This window comes from Gracilinanus agilis, chromosome 6, assembly GCF_016433145.1.
Source record: "Gracilinanus agilis isolate LMUSP501 chromosome 6, AgileGrace, whole genome shotgun sequence".
Taxonomy (NCBI): domain Eukaryota; kingdom Metazoa; phylum Chordata; class Mammalia; order Didelphimorphia; family Didelphidae; genus Gracilinanus; species Gracilinanus agilis.
In genome coordinates this window covers 188,966,774-188,985,446 of record NC_058135.1, presented here as the reverse complement: position 1 = coordinate 188,985,446, position 18,673 = coordinate 188,966,774, and positions in this window count along the sequence as shown.

Sequence of the window (18,673 nt, the reverse complement as noted above, 5' to 3'; positions counted from 1 at the left end):
TTAGAATGGTACTTTGAGGAAAATAAAACTATCAATATTAGTGCTTAACCCAAGTAATTCAAACTCCAGTGGAAGAAATAACTTCTTTGAAGAAATTGTGACTCCTTGAAGTGATTCTTATCATAAAAACTCTTAAGAACTGCAATTAGTTTTATCCTCTTTTACATTTTCCAGGTCATAGTATCAGGATTATAACCCAGGTTTTTTAGTATACCTTTGTTCTTTACTCCATCTCCTAGCTTCTCTGGTTTTCTTTAAGTTCCAGCTAAAGTTCTGCCTTCTGCAAGAAGGTTTTCACAATCTTCCAAAATCTTAGTGTCTTTCCTCTGCTACTGCCACAAATTTACCTTGAATTTAACTTGTTTGTTCATAGTTTCCTCAATGTTTTTTTTTTTCCTCATTGTATTGTGAGCTCCTTGAGAAAAGGAGAGACTGGGTGTCTATGTGTCTGTCTGTCTTCAGATCCTCTATAGCTGGCATAATGCCTGGCAAAGTACTATGCAATTAAAAAAACCTTATTGAGGAAGGTTTCCAGACTTCAATTAAACCTGGTTTTCCCTGTAATTTCCCTGCCAGATCTATGTGTGAATTTAATATAAATTATACTCCTCTTTCCTTTTAAAAAAGGAAAAATTTGAAAATCCATTTTCGACTCAGCCCAACCTTTTGACTGGGTGCTCATGCATACTGTGGGAGGATGCCAGAGGTCTCTTAGGTCCCTGGCATTTTGGAAGATACTTACCTCTTGTCCCAGGTGACTCCCGGCATCTGGAAGATTGGACTTTGTCCCAGACTGAGGCCAAGTCTGTCCAACCAGAGATAACTGGGAAGAAGTGATATGAAGGGACATATAAGTTAGGAATCTAGAAAGCAACAACTCTCTTGATCTGGGAGCTTGCCTAATGGGGAAGCTGGCACATGGTCTCTGTCTAAGAAGCAATGTGCTGGCTTTTTTTTTTTTTTTTTTTTTTTTTTTTGCTTTTCTTGTCGTGGTTTCTCTTGGCTATCAAATGGAGACATGAGTGAGAAGTAAACTCAGATCAGCTAAACACAGCAATGTGAATTCGTGCCTGTTTCTTTACTCCAATTTTCACTATGTAATAAATAATTATAAATTAATATGTAGTCTCCGGAGAATTTTCATCCTAACATCTACCAATGAAATTGGTTTTCAGTGATGTCATAGATGTACTCTGAGGAATGCCATTGTTAGTCACAGAAAGAAAAGACTCCTTATTTGACCAATGTGTCATTTGGAAAGGTCTTAAGCCCTGGAAGACTACTCTCCCAAGGATTCCTGCTACAACTTCCCCTGACAACTCCCACTTCCTTTGTGGAAGGTGTTAGAGAAAGTATAAAAGAGAAAGTTTGTTTGGAGCCTTTTCTTTCTCTCAACTTTGGAATCTCTGCTCTCTGGAGCCCGGAGGTTCTCAGATCCTGAACTTTCTCTCTTGGCATCTTTTTCCCTTTCTATCTACCTCCTAGTTTTTCCTTGACCTTCCCCTTTCTAATTTAAATAAAACCTAGCTATTCTCAACCCTAAAGTTGCTCTCTGATAATTTATTTGTGCACCTGAAGGGCTCTGGTCAATTTCCCCCACCTGGGCTAGGGACTGCTGCCTTCCTTTCCCTTCCTCTACCTTCCTCTCTCCTTTCTCCCATTCCTCCAATCCTGCAACCTTTCTCCCTCCACTTTCACCTCACACCAATGAGCTTTCCACTATATATGGGTTAGTTCCTATGTATTCAGGGATATTTTAGTCAACTACATTTAGGCAAGGATTGTAGTGTCTTCTGATCATAATCACTTGATTAAACTTAGTCTAATTCAGGTATGCCATATTTTCCCAATCATAATGCCTTTATAGTCAATAGGAAGATTGATAATTTAGACAGACTACTAAGGTTGCCCTGTTCACTTAGTCAATGGGAATATTTTCAGACAAAAATAATCATATATAGACTCTAAATTGGGTATACATCTCATCATATGCTGGAACCACCACAGGTACTATCCATGAAACTGTAGGTCTGTGAGCTGTGTTCTCATGCCACTGGATATTCACCATTACAAAATTGAAGAATTATCAAATTATAATTCATTAAATAAGACATCAGTATAAAGGTTAAAGGGCACTAAGTACAGGACCTGAGTTTGAATCCCAATTCTGCTATTTTCTTCTTATGTGACTATTGGCATGTTTCTTTGGTATAATGGGTCTCTGTTCTTATTTCCTTGCCTATGCTATAATTAATATTAGTGTGAGTGACTAGTACCTTATAATTGTGTCCAAAGGTATTTCTATACTTTTTTAAACAGATTCAGGCTGTCCTCTGTCTAAAATTATCACTTGATAAAAAGATCACAAAGTATATTAGTCTGAGTGTTTCACTTAGAGTTGGAGCCGAGAAGTTAACAGACTGGATAAAATTTAATCTAATTTGACTGGAAGCAAATACCCATGGGCTCAGAAATTTGTTTTTTAATCTTACATTTCTCTCTCTTGCCTGTTGGCTGCTGAATAAATAGTATACCTCTTTTCTTTTTCTCCTGTTTACTAAATTGTGGCTATTCCTTAGATATATTCTCTCATACCTTGGTATGAACAACTTAACTAAGAGAGGTAATAAATTAATAATTCACTGTATAAAAATAATTATTTACACCATGGCGGGTTTTATATGTTAAGAATATTTTTACTATTATATGTAGCAATCATTTGGGAAAACTGGTATGTTCTATGCTAGTGTTTTGCCCAGTGCCTGGCACACAGTTGGAGATTAATAAATGCTTATTGGGTGACCCTGGGTAAGTCTTTCTTGTTTTTGAACAAAATTTCCTAGTTAGCTTGTAAGTTCAGCTTTTTTAGAAGCTCTGCTCCTAATGCCAAAAGTTCTCGGGAGTCCCAGCACCTCCATTCTATTAGAAGATTCAGGGGACTCTACAACTAAAAGTAGGAGGCTTCCTTTCTGCTAGTTACAGGAGTAATGGTCTTGGCTCTCAGAACTCCTATTTTCCCATATGTGAAATGAGGAATTTGAGGTACACTCTAATATTCCCCTCAGGTCAAAAGTCTAAAATTTCTTTTTTCAGAAGAGTTTGGAAATTAAATTTAGTCTTCCTATCAGAATGTGAGCTACCTAAGAGCAGAGACTGTCTTATTGTTCTATGTATATCCCCAATACTTAGCATAATGCTATGCACATAGTAAATATTTAATAAAAGTTTCATTTAATCAATAAGAATTAAATTGTTTCATTAAACACTGACAGCATCCACAGAAATGGACAGAGTATTTAGGTATTTGAAAATTTTGGAATCTATGGTATTTCTGAATTCTGTTTTTATTTTTAATTATGATTCAATCTCCAGATTGCTCTGGATAAGAAAAGTTTATTGCTACTGTCAAGTCATGCTTTAGGTAGTAAAATCAGCTCTACTCAACCAGAAGGGTCCGAAGAAACATATGTTAACAGATTTCTGAAATTAGTTACTATCATTCCAGGCTTCATTCTCACACCAAATTACTGTTTCTTTTACCCAGATACAAAATAAGTTTTTAACCACTGACATGCTCATTGTTAGCCTCCTCTTCCTTTGCTGATTCCTTCTCTTGTCTAAGGAATGAGGCTTTGGTGATTTTGTCTTTATTCAATAGCAGTCAAAACAGGCAAATAAACAAGGTGAGTAGACGTTTGTATGAATAAATCATATCTACTTCAATTCAATAAATTTTTGAATGTGTTATAGAAAAAGAAGCCACTGTAGAAGATGTTGAATATATAATGATACAAATTAACCTCTTCTAGTCTGAAGGAGCTTACAATCTACTGAAGGGCATAAGTCATGTACTGAAATAGGTAAATATGAAGTAAACTCACAGTAATACAAAGTAATTTTAGAAATTAAAGATAATTAAAAACTATGGTAAAGAAGAAAAACTTTAACTGACAGTGACTACTTGGATATAATGTTGGATCTAGAGTCAAAGGCCTGATGTGATTTGAGTTTGAATCAGGCCTCAGACACTTACTACATGTGCAACACTAGGTAACTTACTTAACCTCTCTCTTCCTATGTTTTCTCATCTGTAGTAAGAGAAAAATAATATTACCTATTTTGCAGAGTTGTTGTGAGAATAAAATGAAATATTTTACCAGCCTTAAAGTAGTATGTAAATGCTAGCTATTATAATTAAAATCATCATAACTACTAGCATATATATATAATGCTTAGATTAGTGTTTTAAGCACAATATACATCCTTGATGTTTTTAAAATTATAAAACTAAAGATAATAGTTAGAATATAAAAAGCTTTAACGAATAGGAAGAACTGCCTGTAGTTCATAACCATGTTGCATTTTAAAGAAATAAATATATATATAAGGCAGAGATGAGATGACATACTATAATTCAAATAATTTTCAAGAGTGATTTGCAATGTCATTAATTTGGGTGTGCTAGCAAATGATCCAGATTATAATTATTCCATTCCTGCCAATTCATTTAAACATTTCTCTGTATTTTTCTATACATTGACAACTTTAATTCTAGCCAATGTACTGGAGCCTTTTTGACTTTCTTATAAAATTCTGAGGATATCAAAATATCTCTTAGGCATTCCTATCTTTATAGCTGTTTGCGTACAAATTTTATTCCATAAATTCCTAAGTACTGCACCTGGCACGAAGAATGTGCCTAATCTATGCTTGGTAAAACTATGAAATGTAATATATAGGCAATTATAATGTAGTAAATATAGATCAAAACTAAACAAATGGCTGATAGTGCCTTTTAAAAAATGTTCACTGATTTTACTTAAAAGTTTCTTGAAAACACTGAGTCTTATTCAGTTTGGGTTTTCATTGTTTAGTGTCTTTAATATGGCAGATATTTAATCACTATTTCTTATTTCAACCCACATGTTGGGAATAAATGTATGTTATTTTCAAATGAAAACACCAGATACTAAACTAGAAAGAGCACAAGTCTTACAACTGGGTCTGGGTTTACTTCTGAGCCCTGCCACAAACTAAATATGTGGCCACCTCTCTGGACTCTAATTCCAACATCTATAAAAGGCAGAATGGTACTCTAAGGTTCCTTCTAGCTCCTATCTATTTTTCTGTAGTTAACCCTTCTCTCAGCCTAGGGATCAAAAGCTGTGATATCACACTATAACCACATAGAAGGCAGCTGCTTTCTCTTAAAGTTCTCTTGTTTGATAAAGCTGGTCTTAATCTGTGGCTTATAAAAGTTTATCAAAGGTCACCTTCCATATTTTTCAGTTTTAGGAAAAGAAACAGCAAAAGTAAGATTCATCCCATAAGACATAGACAAGCCAACCCTGATTGAGTGCTTACAAAATGCCCTTTACTTTGAAATCTGTATTTGCATGCTCAGTGATATATATATATATATAATATATATGCCTTGAAGTAGACAGATCAGAAGGATAGGATAGTTTTCCTTCCACACTAATGTTGTTGCCATAAGACCAAATTTCTTGGTTATATTATATACTATCTGTGTTTTATTTCCTGTCCTCAAGTCATGTACAGTCTGCCTAAGGATACTCATGCCCAGCAAAACAAATATCTAAAACCAAGTCAGGGAGAGGAGATTTGTTTTATAGGTTCAAATTAGTGTTCCTGCCTCTCTGCTTATATGAAGTAAGCCCAGCAATGAACCATATGGAATCACTAATCTAATCAATCACCTTAAAAGTTTCACCCTCATGACATTGTACCTTCATTAGAACAACAGGAGCTATAATAGTGGTATGCCACCATGTCCCTCCCCTTTCCAATTACTGGGAGGTCTAGAATATTTTCTTCTATTTATCACCTCTTTTTGCCACAAGAGGTCAGTCAGCATAAGAGAATGATAATGGGAAGATAATGTTCTAGCCAGACCCAGAGTCTTGCTTGGGAGGAAGACTTGCACACAAAATGTATGCTAGCTGTGACCTTGATACTTCTCAGAATAAAAAAAATTAGCAGCAACAGCAGACTAGGAAGAAGCAACACTAGGCATTACACTGAAGGCAGCATCATTTGGAGGAAATATGTTTGGGGTCCAAAGACTTGAGTTCTAATCCTCACCCTGACACCTCCTTTCAAGGTGACCTTCAAATTGAGGTTGTGACTATATCCTTTTTCTGCCACAATTCAACCATAGGGTTAGAAGGTGTGAAGTTCAAAGGAAAACACATCTTTAAAAGGCAATAAAATAAGTTTGATGCATAAACACTAATATATGTGAGTGAGCAAAATGAAAAGGGCATTGCTCTTGACTTTTACATAGTGCAGTGAAAGGATCAATGGGCATGGTAGTCAGAACAGCTGAATTTTAATGTGAACTCTGCCACTTACTATAGTTCTTAGGAACCTGAGTGTTCACAGTTATAAAATGAGAGGCTCGGATTAAAAGATATCTGAGGTTCCATTCAACTATTAACCTATGAAAATCTGGGTCTGAATTATGACTAAACAATGTACTAGCTATGTGATCTGACATAAAACTTTTGATCTCTCTTCAATCTAAAAATGACAGAATGATATTTGTCCTACCTACCTTACAAATGGTTGTAAGGACTGAATGAGGGGAGTATGAATTTTATAAGATAAACCAATAAAATCCAGCTTACAAACATGATTACTGATAGAGAACATTGTTATCAACAAGACCTTTGTTTGAGTCCATCCTCAAAAGCACACTGACTGTGTGACCTTAGGTAAATCATTTAATCTTAAAGTTTATTGGACAATTTTCTAACACTTTGAAGTTGTAATAAAAGTGCCCTTTTCATTTGTAAAAAATAATTCCTCATTGAAGCTTCTCACACTGATAAAAATCTCAGATTAAATGAAAAAACTAAAATTCAACCAATAAACAGTCATTATTAAGTGATTGCTATGTGTAAGCCACTATGTTTAGGTATTGGAATTATAACAATAATGTACAATCTAAATGAGATGATTTTTAGCAGAGAATATTCAGCATCATTTGGACTGAATATATTGGCAGATCATTACTAAAACAGTAAAATAGGGGACAACATTGAGGAAAAAATTCAAAATATTTTGCTGGTTAGTTATAAAGACTATTTCAGAGGGAAAAGAGGAAAAGAAGTAAAATGAGGTGAAAGGGGTATAAAAAGAGGGAAAAGGAAGAGGAATTAGAAGAGGTGGAGAGAGGATAAGCAGGAAGAAGAAGAGGTTGGGGAAGAGAAAGAGGAAATTAAGTGAATTGCTTTATGATATCAAAGAAACCCAGCAGAGGTTTGATACAATCATAGTCATATACATAAAAGCTTTGGAGTCTTATAAAAAGAGAAGATGATGATAATTATGGTGCAGTTTGGAACATCAGAACTGAATACTTATTGACCTTTTAGTCATTGCATAGAGAGCTAAATGTGACCTTAAACAACAACCTATCAAATTCCTATTTATGTTTATTGCAACAAAGAGGTTTAGCTATTGGTCAACTAGTAAGAAGGAGCAGGAACAAAATATCACAGAATCATTGTTAGAAATGCTTGAAGTGTCAATTTTTAAATGATAACTTAAATAAAAATTTCAAGGTTCATCCAACTTCTTGTCTGCAAATTTTGTGTGGGTTACCCAATGGTTTATCGAGTAGCCCATCCTGTTTTTCAAAAACTCTAATTATTATTTAAAAAAAGCAAGGCCATTTTTAAAAGAAAAATCAACTCTTTTTCTGCAAGGCCCGTAATAGCGACTATTTTAGAGGGTTGGGTGATATGAGAAATGTCCTCAGGTGCATGTGGAGAGGAGGCAGGGAAGTACCTGGTCTTGTGGCTTTCTAATAACAACCTCTGTCAAACTCTGTGTTAGGGTGATGGTGTGTGATCCCACAGAGAGGATTCTGAGTGCCCCCTATTGCATGTATGCCATAGGTTTACCACCATGGTCCAAGGCTCTCTGAGACCAATAACTCATTTAATTCATTTTCCACATGATAATTCTAAAAATAATTGAAAGTATCTATCCTGTTCCCCTACCCAAAGAATGATCTTTAGTTCCCATCCCATCCTAGACATGATATTTTGTATGCTCTCCAGCATGTCATCGTTCTTCCTAAAATGGAGCATCAAGAACTAGACACAGTACTTCAGCTGTGTTCTAATAAAGTGAAATTGATTTAAGATGCTTTTCTTCCTTGCACTGTGCCACTGATCACTCCTTTCAGTGTAGGATGAGTTCATTAGATGTTTTGACTATTCTATCATGAACTCACCTCATTTGGGGCTTACAGTCCACTAAAATTCCAAGTAATTTTTTCCCTCTACATCCATGGTATTCTGTCTTATTGACACATATACAAGCTATATTCTATTGTCTGCCATAGCAGGGGGATGTGGGGGAGAAATGGTGGGGAGGAAGAGAACATGGATTGCAAAATGTCAAAAAATAATTATTGAAAATTATATTAACATAAAATCTAGAATAATTTTTTTAAAAATAATAAAATTATCAGTCATTGGTTAAGTACCAATGATCTAGCTTACTAAAATATGATTTAGCGAGAATAACATATTTGCCATTTCTAGCTAGATACTCAGAAATGTGAAGATAGCACTATCTCTTATATTAAAATGTAAACTTCTTAATGTTAGGGAGTATTTGAATTTCATTTTTATATTCCCAGCAGTTAGCACAGAGCTTGGCATTTTATGGTGCTTTAAAATGCTTATTACTTGCTTACTTGATCTAAGACTTTGATAAAAATTGTATAAGGCTGGATGGATCCCTGGAATATTTCAATAAAAACTCCCACCAATATTAACTTTCCAGTAATACATAATAGTCAATTGCATTTTCCTGAACTACCTGTCTGGCTACCCCTGTTTAAAAAAAAAAGAAAATTATGTTATACTGACTGACATAGTCAATGATTGATATAGCCATGTTGGCTTTTAGTGGTCAGTGCTTCCCATTCTAAATGCCCACAAAGCATTCCTTTAGTGATATGTTCTAGATTTTTGCCAGGAATCAAAGTCAATTTCACAGTCTTAGAAACTTCAGGATCTCTATCTTACTCATTCTTTTAAAATTGGAATTACATTTTTGTTCCTCTGACACTTTGGTGACTCTCCTAAGCTCCACAATTTTCAAAAGATCCATTAGAACAATTCACATTTGACCCTTCAAAAGATATTAACAAGATTAGTGTTAAATTCATTGATACCCTATTGCTATCTTTTTTTTCCCTTTATCTCTCTTTTAAATGATATCATTGTTCTAATTTTCATTCTTCTTGACAGGGAAAACAGAATTATAGAATAAAATGAGTAATTCTGTTTTATAAAATCCTTAGGTAACCATATTAGTGACTATAAGTATCTCTCTCCCTTTCTTCCTTATCAGAATTATTTCTGTTTGTGTCATTAGTTCTTTTCTTAAGAGCTTTCCATCTCCCACTGGACCAAATTTCCCTGTAGGAGGTAAGATCTTTTGATCTTTTCTATTCTTTCTCTGAACCTTCAGAAGTAAAGAATCCCCAAATCAAGGGTATGCATCAAACTATTTTTGGATTTTGTCACTTTCTGTATTATAAATTTTAAGATGTTAATTCTAAGACTATCCTAAAAAGTCCCCATTGATTAGTCAATTATTTCTTTTTGTTGGGTGAGAATAAATCTCTTCATCTTTTGAAGGGTGAAATTATCATTAGGGCATATCAAGAATTCACCATCTATTTCTTTTGAACATGGGTCATATAATAATTATCCATTATTGCATTTGACATGTAGTAGGCAGTTGGGTATGCAGTTAAGTTCAACAAATATATATCAACTTATTTTTTACACTTAATATTAAAGTCCTGAGAATAAAAAAGTTGGAAAAATAATAGTAATGAGGCAATCCAACAATAAACCACCAAAAATTATTTTCTTAGAATATAATTTGAATATAGGAATAGTTCAAGATAGCTTGATGTTGAGAGTATCAGAAAACAGTTTTTGAAGGAAATACTTGATCCAGGTATTGATGATAGGGAGTGATTTTAAGAGTTTGGAGTTTGGTTTCCAAAATGTAATACAGTATATAGAAGTGCATGGAGATGAAGGAAATGGAAGACGTGACCAGAAATTATATAATTGTTTCAAATAAGATATCAAATCAGTCATATTTTCTAACTATAAGTATTATTGTTCTTATAACTACTGCTGTGATTATTTTTAAAACTAAGAAAACAGATACTTAACATGATACACAATATGGGGAAAAAATCCTAGGTTTTAAAAAATGATACTATTTAGTATGTTTATTTCACACAATTACATTGTGATTCCTGAATGTGTTAGTTAACATTTTGCTCTATACTCAAACTTTGCTCTATACTCAAACTGGCTCTGTCTAGCTTGTATCCTGTGTAGACTGAGCTTTAAGGTTTAGTCAGATCTTATGAAAATGTGCATCTAAGGAGGATGAAATGAACTTTCAAAATTTTATAATTATGTCAAGAGAAAAAACAAAACAACTAGACAACAACACCACTCTTCAAACTTTTTAGGAGTAAAATTATCACCTAGGCCCTGTCCTAAAGGCTTTACTACTTTCATCTTTGAGGCTCCACTCTCCTAATTAGTAAGCCCATTCCTCCATCATCATTACCCCAGTGTGATATCTCCAAGGGATCACCTTTATTTTGTGTTCAAATGCCAAGCACTTAAATTAGCTCTTGTAATATAGGAAATTCTTTATAAATGCTTTTTATTATTTATTTATTCTTTTTTATAATGGATCAATAGAAGTCCATGTAAAAGGGCAGTTTATTATGTTGTGTGCATTGCCCTCAGTTGTCTGCCCCCTCATCTCTGCTTCTACTTATCTCTTGCTCCATTCAAAATTTGATTCCTGGTCCATTTTTATAAAAGGCCTTTCTTGATCTTCTAGTAGACATCCTGTCTGTCAAGAAAACAGTTTTAAGCACTTATTATGAGCCAGACTCTGCTAAGAGCTTGAGATTCAAAGACTGGCAGAAGAAAGGCTGTGTTTTCAAGGACCTCATAGTCTGTTGGGGTAAAAATGAAGACTAATGTGGATAAACAAGTTATATAGTGGATAAATTAGAGATAATCAATAGAGGGAAGGCACTAGAATTAAAGGGGATCAGGAAAGACTTATTATATAGAGACAGTGGGATTTTAGTTGTGGTTTAAAGTAATTCAGGGAAGAAGATACAAATTCCATCCAGTCCTTTAAATACTATGAATTCAATGTGTTTATATTTTTATTCATCTATCTCTCTGTGTTGCTTCCCTTTAATAAAATAGATGCTTCTTGAAGGCTGGTGTGAAAAGTATCACTAACCAATACTCTTTTTATTGGTACCACAATTCCTGATTGAATTAATTTGCAACTTAGCTCACCCTCTGTTTGAATTAAGAGAAGATGAAACCTGTTCCATATCAGGAAACAAACTACTTAAGATAGTGGGATAAAAAAAAGATAATGGTAGATCTGCTCACTCTACTGCCATGATGATTCCAGGTGTCTGGAAGGCACCGCTCTTGCCAAAAGTGAGGTCTGAGTCTTCCATTTGAAAGACCTTTTGAAAAGGACATAATTAAGAGCATAAATTTAAGTCCTAAGTGAAAAAGAAAAGGATTTTTGTCTAGGAATCCATAGTGAGATGATGTTTGTAGTACCAGGTCCCAGATTCAGAAAAGCCTTGTGGGAAGTATCTGAGGAGGGGAACAAATATTTACCTGTATCCAGCTGTTCCAACATCCCTGGATTCGGTGTCAATTGTTGAAAGCTATCCAATATCTCCAGATTATCTGATAAGGATGGCTTAGGTGATAAGAAAGAAGCAGGAGACTCTGGATTTCTATCAGCTCATAGTTGCTCCAAGGTACAATGGAGTTACAAGTTTATTATATATGAAATAAAAGCTCCCTTTTACCCAAAAGCACAGGGAAAATTTTCATAGCTGCACAGGATTGCAATTTAAAAATAGACAATACAAAGAGGATTCAGAAACTTCAAAGTGTAGACAAGAATCAGGCTGGACTTTCAGCTACCTTATTATCAGTAAGCTAAGTCTGAGAATATTTTGCTAGGTTGGGAAGTCTCTGAATTTTCGGCCTTGGCTGTCTAAAACAACTTTTGAGACCCAGCAGCTGCATTTCTGGCCAACTGGGAGAATGGTAGCCTCTTGACTGTTAGTTTGCTGAGAACTTAAAGCTTTCCAGTAAGACTATATTGCTTTCTAATAAGAAAAGTGTGGATCATAAAAGGCATCAAAAGAGGAATCTCAAATTTTTATCTTAGATAGCCCAATCCAGTCTTACTCTGATTATCAGAGTAGAAGGGTTAACACACAGCTCTGCTGTGCTGCGTTCACCTTTTGATGGGGTCAAGATAAAAATATCTGTTTGAGACTCTCTTCTCTTATTGGCCTCCCACATATTCAATGTTTTTTTTTAATTGAAGTGATTTGTTACACAGAAAAACAGTTATTCATGAAAAGAACCATAGAGTAGTTATATCCATCAGCTACATCTGGATCTGATGGGATTTATAGATTATGCTGTTTCTTTATGGCTCACAACAGAGACTTGCTAAGGATATGGCCAGGCACATGTGGTTAGAGGTCTTTTCTTTCTCTGGCCTGATTTTTATTATTTAATAGATACATTTAGATTATTATACAGTCTCCAGAATATTTTCATCTTAACACTGGGAAAGTTCAAATTCTTTTCTTTGTATGCCCAGCCAGCATGACAAAGAACTGACAAGCTAAAGGGTAAAACACATTGAAATTAGTTGAAAGTTCTCCTACAACATTTAGTTAATGGTAAGATCATGATCAGATTCCTTTAGATAAGGTTCTGAGCCATACAACCCTGAAATATGACATAATAGAAAGTTTAGTAGATCACAGATAATTTTTCATTCAACTACTAATGAGGTATGTGACCTTGGCAAATCATGTTTTCTCTGGATCTTAGTTTCTTCATCAGTAGAAAAAAGGCATTAAATTGAGAGAGACCTTTTAGAACAATTATTCAAAGTTGACAATTGATCATTTCAGTAATATTAACGCCTCAAAGTAAGAAGAAAATGCCAAAGTTCTAAGATTATGTTTCTAAGTTGCTTTTGAAAATAATATATGGACAAATATATTCATATTTAAGGGAGAGGAGCAACATACTATAAATATGTAACTTCTCACAGAAGACTTGGAAAACTCTCTTGCTGTTTTAAAACAATTGGCCTGCCTCATATAAGGATATGAAAAAGGCCCCTTTATATTCCAAATACTTGACAGCTTTGTATCTAGAAGGTTTTGGATCCAATTCCATTGGACCATTTTACTACACCTGGATAAGGTAACCTGTTGGTTTAAGAAAAAAATTTCCCTAAGCTTTCTGTGGTGAGCTTGCCATGAAATATTAGCATTTACCAATGTTAAGCCTAACAAAGCATAGAGAGACTAGCTACTCAGTAACTAATTTTGTATCTGTGGTAATGAATAAAAAGATGTAAAATATTCTTCAGCCTTATGTGATCCCTTCAGTTTCGATGATAACTTTGATATTTGAAAAGGAGGCAGAGAATGCTAGATTCATGCAATGTTTTTCTTTGAACAGACAATAATTTAATCTGCCCATTGACTAGTGAACTGATACATTGCTAGAAGGAAGTGAGCCATGGCTATCTTATGATTTTCTTCCTGAATGGAAACAGAAGACCCAAAGTAGTTCCAACTAAATGGAAGGATGGTGTATAGTATTTTCATTAGTAAATAAAAAAACAGTGTTGCTATAGTGGGTTTCAACATTCATGGGAAGAAAAGAAGAAATATTTCATTCATTGTCATCTTTTTCACATCACCTTGTAGAACTAGCAGGGAGCAGTGAAAAAGTGACCAAAATGAAAATAGTCACAGTTTCTGGATCAACATTTATTATTAAAAAATCTTTAAGAATTTAATATTTAAATCATTCCAATCAAGTTAATTTCCCTTTATAGGAATTTTTATATGAAACTTAGATAAAAGATATCAAAACATATTTTGAAAAATGTGAATTGAATGAATAAAATGGATGATTTAGAAATAATTAAGAAATTTTTATTTTATTGATATTGTCCTAAAGAAGTAAACTAGAAGATTTTGAATGTGGTTAACACAAGCAACATAGAAAAGAAACAAGTAAACAAAAAACATTGACTACATCTTAAATATAACAAAATAATTTTTAAATATATATCTAATCAAATAATTGCTTGGAAAAGAAAAAAAATTCTAACACTAAGTTATAACAAAATATAAACCTGAAAACTTAAGTAAGCATTTTAATTGTTCCCACCCAAATAATTTAATGAAGCTGCTTTCTCAGGAAAAAATGAAATGGATGAAAATAAGGATATTATTCATTATGATTATATATAAAATAATTGCCAGAAAAGTAGGAAAAAATAACTCAGAAATTGCCTATACTAGCAAAGATTTGATCTATTTACCATAGGAAGATATGTGACATGCTATGACAGAATTATTTAAAATAACTATTCATTTGTAAAATATTATAAAAATAATAATGTGAAACTGACATATCACACAATAGGAAATAAAGAAAGAAATCAATTGGCAATCAGCTTACAATGAAATCCAATTAATTCAGAATATCTTGAGAGCAAATAGATATTATAGTTGATATAAATACGAAGAAATAGACTAGACACTTGTAGATCTTTTGTCGTCCTTGTCATCTATCCTTTAAGCAACAGCAATTGAACAAATATATTTGGACTTGTCAACTATCATACTTGAAGCTGAAAATAGCAATAAAAATTGAAGATGCAAGAGAGAAGCTTGAGAAGTGATAGAAGTCCAGTAATCATTAGGTAGGATGTGTTTGGCAAAGCCTCCTCCTTTTCCATGGTACAAAAACGAAGAACTTATACATAAGCAAAGTCTATTAAGTGAAGGATTTCAGAACTTGCACTTATACTGCAAGATATTTCCCAGTGCAGCTTCAGGGTGGAAATAACTCTAAATTTCAGACTTTATTTTTGTAAAACTAAAAAGATAATAGCTGGGGACAGCTGGGTAGCTCAGTGGAGTGAGAGTCAGGCCTAGAGACAGGAGGTCCTAGGTTCAAACCCGGCCTCAGCCACTTCCCAGCTGTGTGACCCTGCGCAAGTCACTTGACCCCCATTTCCCACCCTTACTACTCTTCCACCTATAAGACAATACACCAAAAATTAAGGGTTAAAAAAAAGATAATAGCTATGCTTGCTACTTTTTCTGTGAGGAGAAATTTGATTAAGGGTTTACCATATTTTAAAAGAAAAGTTTGCTGTGCTAAAATACTGTTTCATGGAATATGCAGGTTGTTAAATGAATTTATTTGATTATATATGAATTTTCTAATTAACTAATACTAATAGTTTAAGCATTACCTAGTAGCTTATTGCTGCAGGTCAAATTGTCTCAGAGGATATGTGGTTCTAAAATTGGCTTAGCAATTATGGGTGATGTCTTTAACCACAGGCTCTTAGGACATTAAAAACAGTTTTTAATTTTTCATAGCAAAGGAGTGGCATTTCACTCCATGTACACTCTCCTCATTGACCAATAGGTAGCACAGACACTATCAACCCTGACAAGATAAATGATACTCATGACAAATAGCCTAAGAGCAAAAGTAATTATCGTGACTCCACTAGAACCCATTAGTCTATCATAAAGGAAGAGTTCTCTCAAGTAGTTTTACAATACATCTCCTCCCCACCACAATTCATCTGATAATCAAGAATAATTTCCCATTTTATACACTATGATACTTATGATCAAAATGTATGATACATGACAGAAGAAACCGATAGAAAGTAACCCCCTTTTACTAACAAATTATTGTTAAAAAGACATAACCTTTAAGAACAAGATGATTGCATGTAACACAAGGTAAAAGGGGCATAAATTGTGTGTAGCCTTTAAAAACTGGAATGCAAATAGGTAATTAGCAGGTGGAAATACCAATTATGTTTGCTTGAACTGTTTTAATTCAGAGTTCAGGTTATTATTGGAATACAGATGGTATAGATATTTTACTAAGTAACTCTTGTGCTCACAGCAGGCAAAGTGAAGGGGGAATGGTGGGGCTCACATAGTTGCCTGTTTAAAACAAGTAAACAGTGGGTTTTCAGTTTGATTATATAAAATCAGCCAATGCCATTTTACCTCTCTACTTTCCAACCAAAAGTTCTGTCTATCATATCAGTTTCTATACATCAGTAGTTGAATCACATGACAAGGCCATGATCAATTCCTATATTCAAGCAATGTTAAGCACTTTCTACAAAGGCAAAGCTAGTCTTTGATAGAAATGCAAAGATAAAGACATTGGGCTCATTCTTAGGAAGAGTTTCCCCCACCATCCTCTTAGAAGTTGATATAGTGGGTAACAGTGAGTACAGAGCAAAGAAAGTTATACTTGGGGTCAATGCATTTGAGATTGGATGCTGAATCTGTAATGTTATACCTTCGTGGTCTTTCAAAAATCATTTCTGCTGGTTTCTGGGTTAAGATGGCGGCAGAGTAAAAAGCAGCTCTTAACCTTTCCTGACTGAAACACACAAGACTTCCCAAGGGGACATAAAAACAAGTCCAGACGAACGGAGGAACCTCACAACAGGGTGCAGAGTGGAAGGTACTTGGAATCGGACATTTCCATGCTATGAAGGGGTGAAACAGCTCTCACTAAATCGCGGATTGAGCAACCACCCCACCCCTAGCCCCTCCACACACACCACCTATAACGTCAAAGCCAGCTAAAAAGAAATAGAGCAAGTTTGGGACAACCATCCAGTCATTGGCAGCCTCAGGGCTTGTTCCTGAGAGCAGCAAGATCTGAGACCCCCAAAAAGCTAAAGAACGCACACAAACTCTGAGCGCAGGCTCAGAGTACGGACGCAGGGTGCAGAACGCAGGCTCAGAGCACAGGCGCGGGCAGAGGTGTGGGTGGAGGCAGACACAACCAGGAGCTAAAGCTCTGAAACCCTGAGTGGGGAACCAGTGCAGATGGGTATATAACTGTGGAAGCAGTGCCCTGAGACTTGTAAAGGAACCTCAGGCAGAGGATCAAGCAAGGGGGTCCACCAGGGGGCTTGACCTTGGAAAAAACCAGGACTCAGACCTCAGGAGCCAAAAGACCACGGACAGACCCTGAGCGCGAGGATAAAGCTGAGAAGCTGCTGGGCTAATGATGACTACCCAGACTCAGGAAGTTCAGAAGAGAAAGATTAACAAGAAAAAAAGTCTTTAACACTCGACAACTTTTACACAGAGAAAATCCAGACAACTGAGGAAACAGAGGAGAACAAACAAGCATCCGGACCCACCTTAAATAAGGAAAAAGGGTCACAAGCTATTGAAGAGTTCAAAACTGAGATTTTGAGAAAAATGGAAGAGACCTGGCAAAAAAATAACAGTTTAAAAGGTAGAATCTTGTGATTGGAAAGTGAGGCTCAGAAATCAAATGAACTGATAAGCAAATTGAATACCAGAAATGACCATAGCGAAAAGGAAAACCAGAAGATTATAGCCGAAAACCAAAAGATCATAGCCAAAAACTGAAAGATTATAGCTGAAAACCAATCTCTAAAGGCTAGAATTGAGCCATTAGAAGCTAATGCTCTCTTGAGACAACAAGAGCAAATAAAAAAAGTCAAAAGACTGAAAAAATAGAAGGAAACATGAAATATCTCAATGAGAGAGTGACAGACCAAGAAAACCGGTCTAGAAGAGACAATTTGAGAATAATTGGTCTTCCAGAAAATCCAGAAATTAATAGAAACCTGGACTCCATACTAACAGAAATTATTCAGCAAAATTGCCCTGAAGTCCTACAACAAGAGGGCAATATAGACATTGAAAGGATCCATAGAACACCCTCAACATTTGATCCAGATAAGAAAAAGACCAGGAATATAATTGCCAAATTCAAGAGCTTTCAAGCAAAAGAAAAAATCTTACAAGAAGCCAGAAAGAGACAATTCAAATATCAAAGAGCACCAATCAGGATCACACAGGATCTGGCAGCCTCCACAGTAAAAGACCGTAAGGCTTGGAAATGATATTCAGAAAGGCAAGAGAGTTGGGACTGCAACCACGGATCAACTACCCATCAAAATTGACTATATATTTCCAGGGGAAAGTATGGGCATTCAACAAAATTGAAGAATTCCAAGTATTTGCACAGAAAAGACCAGGGCTAAATGGGAAGTTTGATATCCAACCACAAAAATCGAGAGAAACATGAAAAGGTAAATAAGAAACAGAGGGGAAAGAAAGAAAACTTATAATTTTTAAATTTGCCTTTGTAAGGGCCTCAGTAAGATCTAATTATCTGTATTCCTAAGTAGAAAAATGTTATGTATAATTCTCTGTAGTGAACTCTATTCACTATTATAGTATTCACTATTATAGTAATCAGAAGAATAATTCACAGGGTGAGGGTAGAACACTAAATAATCTAAGATGACATGGGGGATGGGAAAGAGGGGGCAAATAGTAGGGGACACCAAGAGAAACTTGAGTGAATAAGAAAAATAGGATATTTTATTACACATAAAGAGGGCATGGGAAGGAGAGGGGACAAATACTATTATAAGAAGGAGAGGAAGA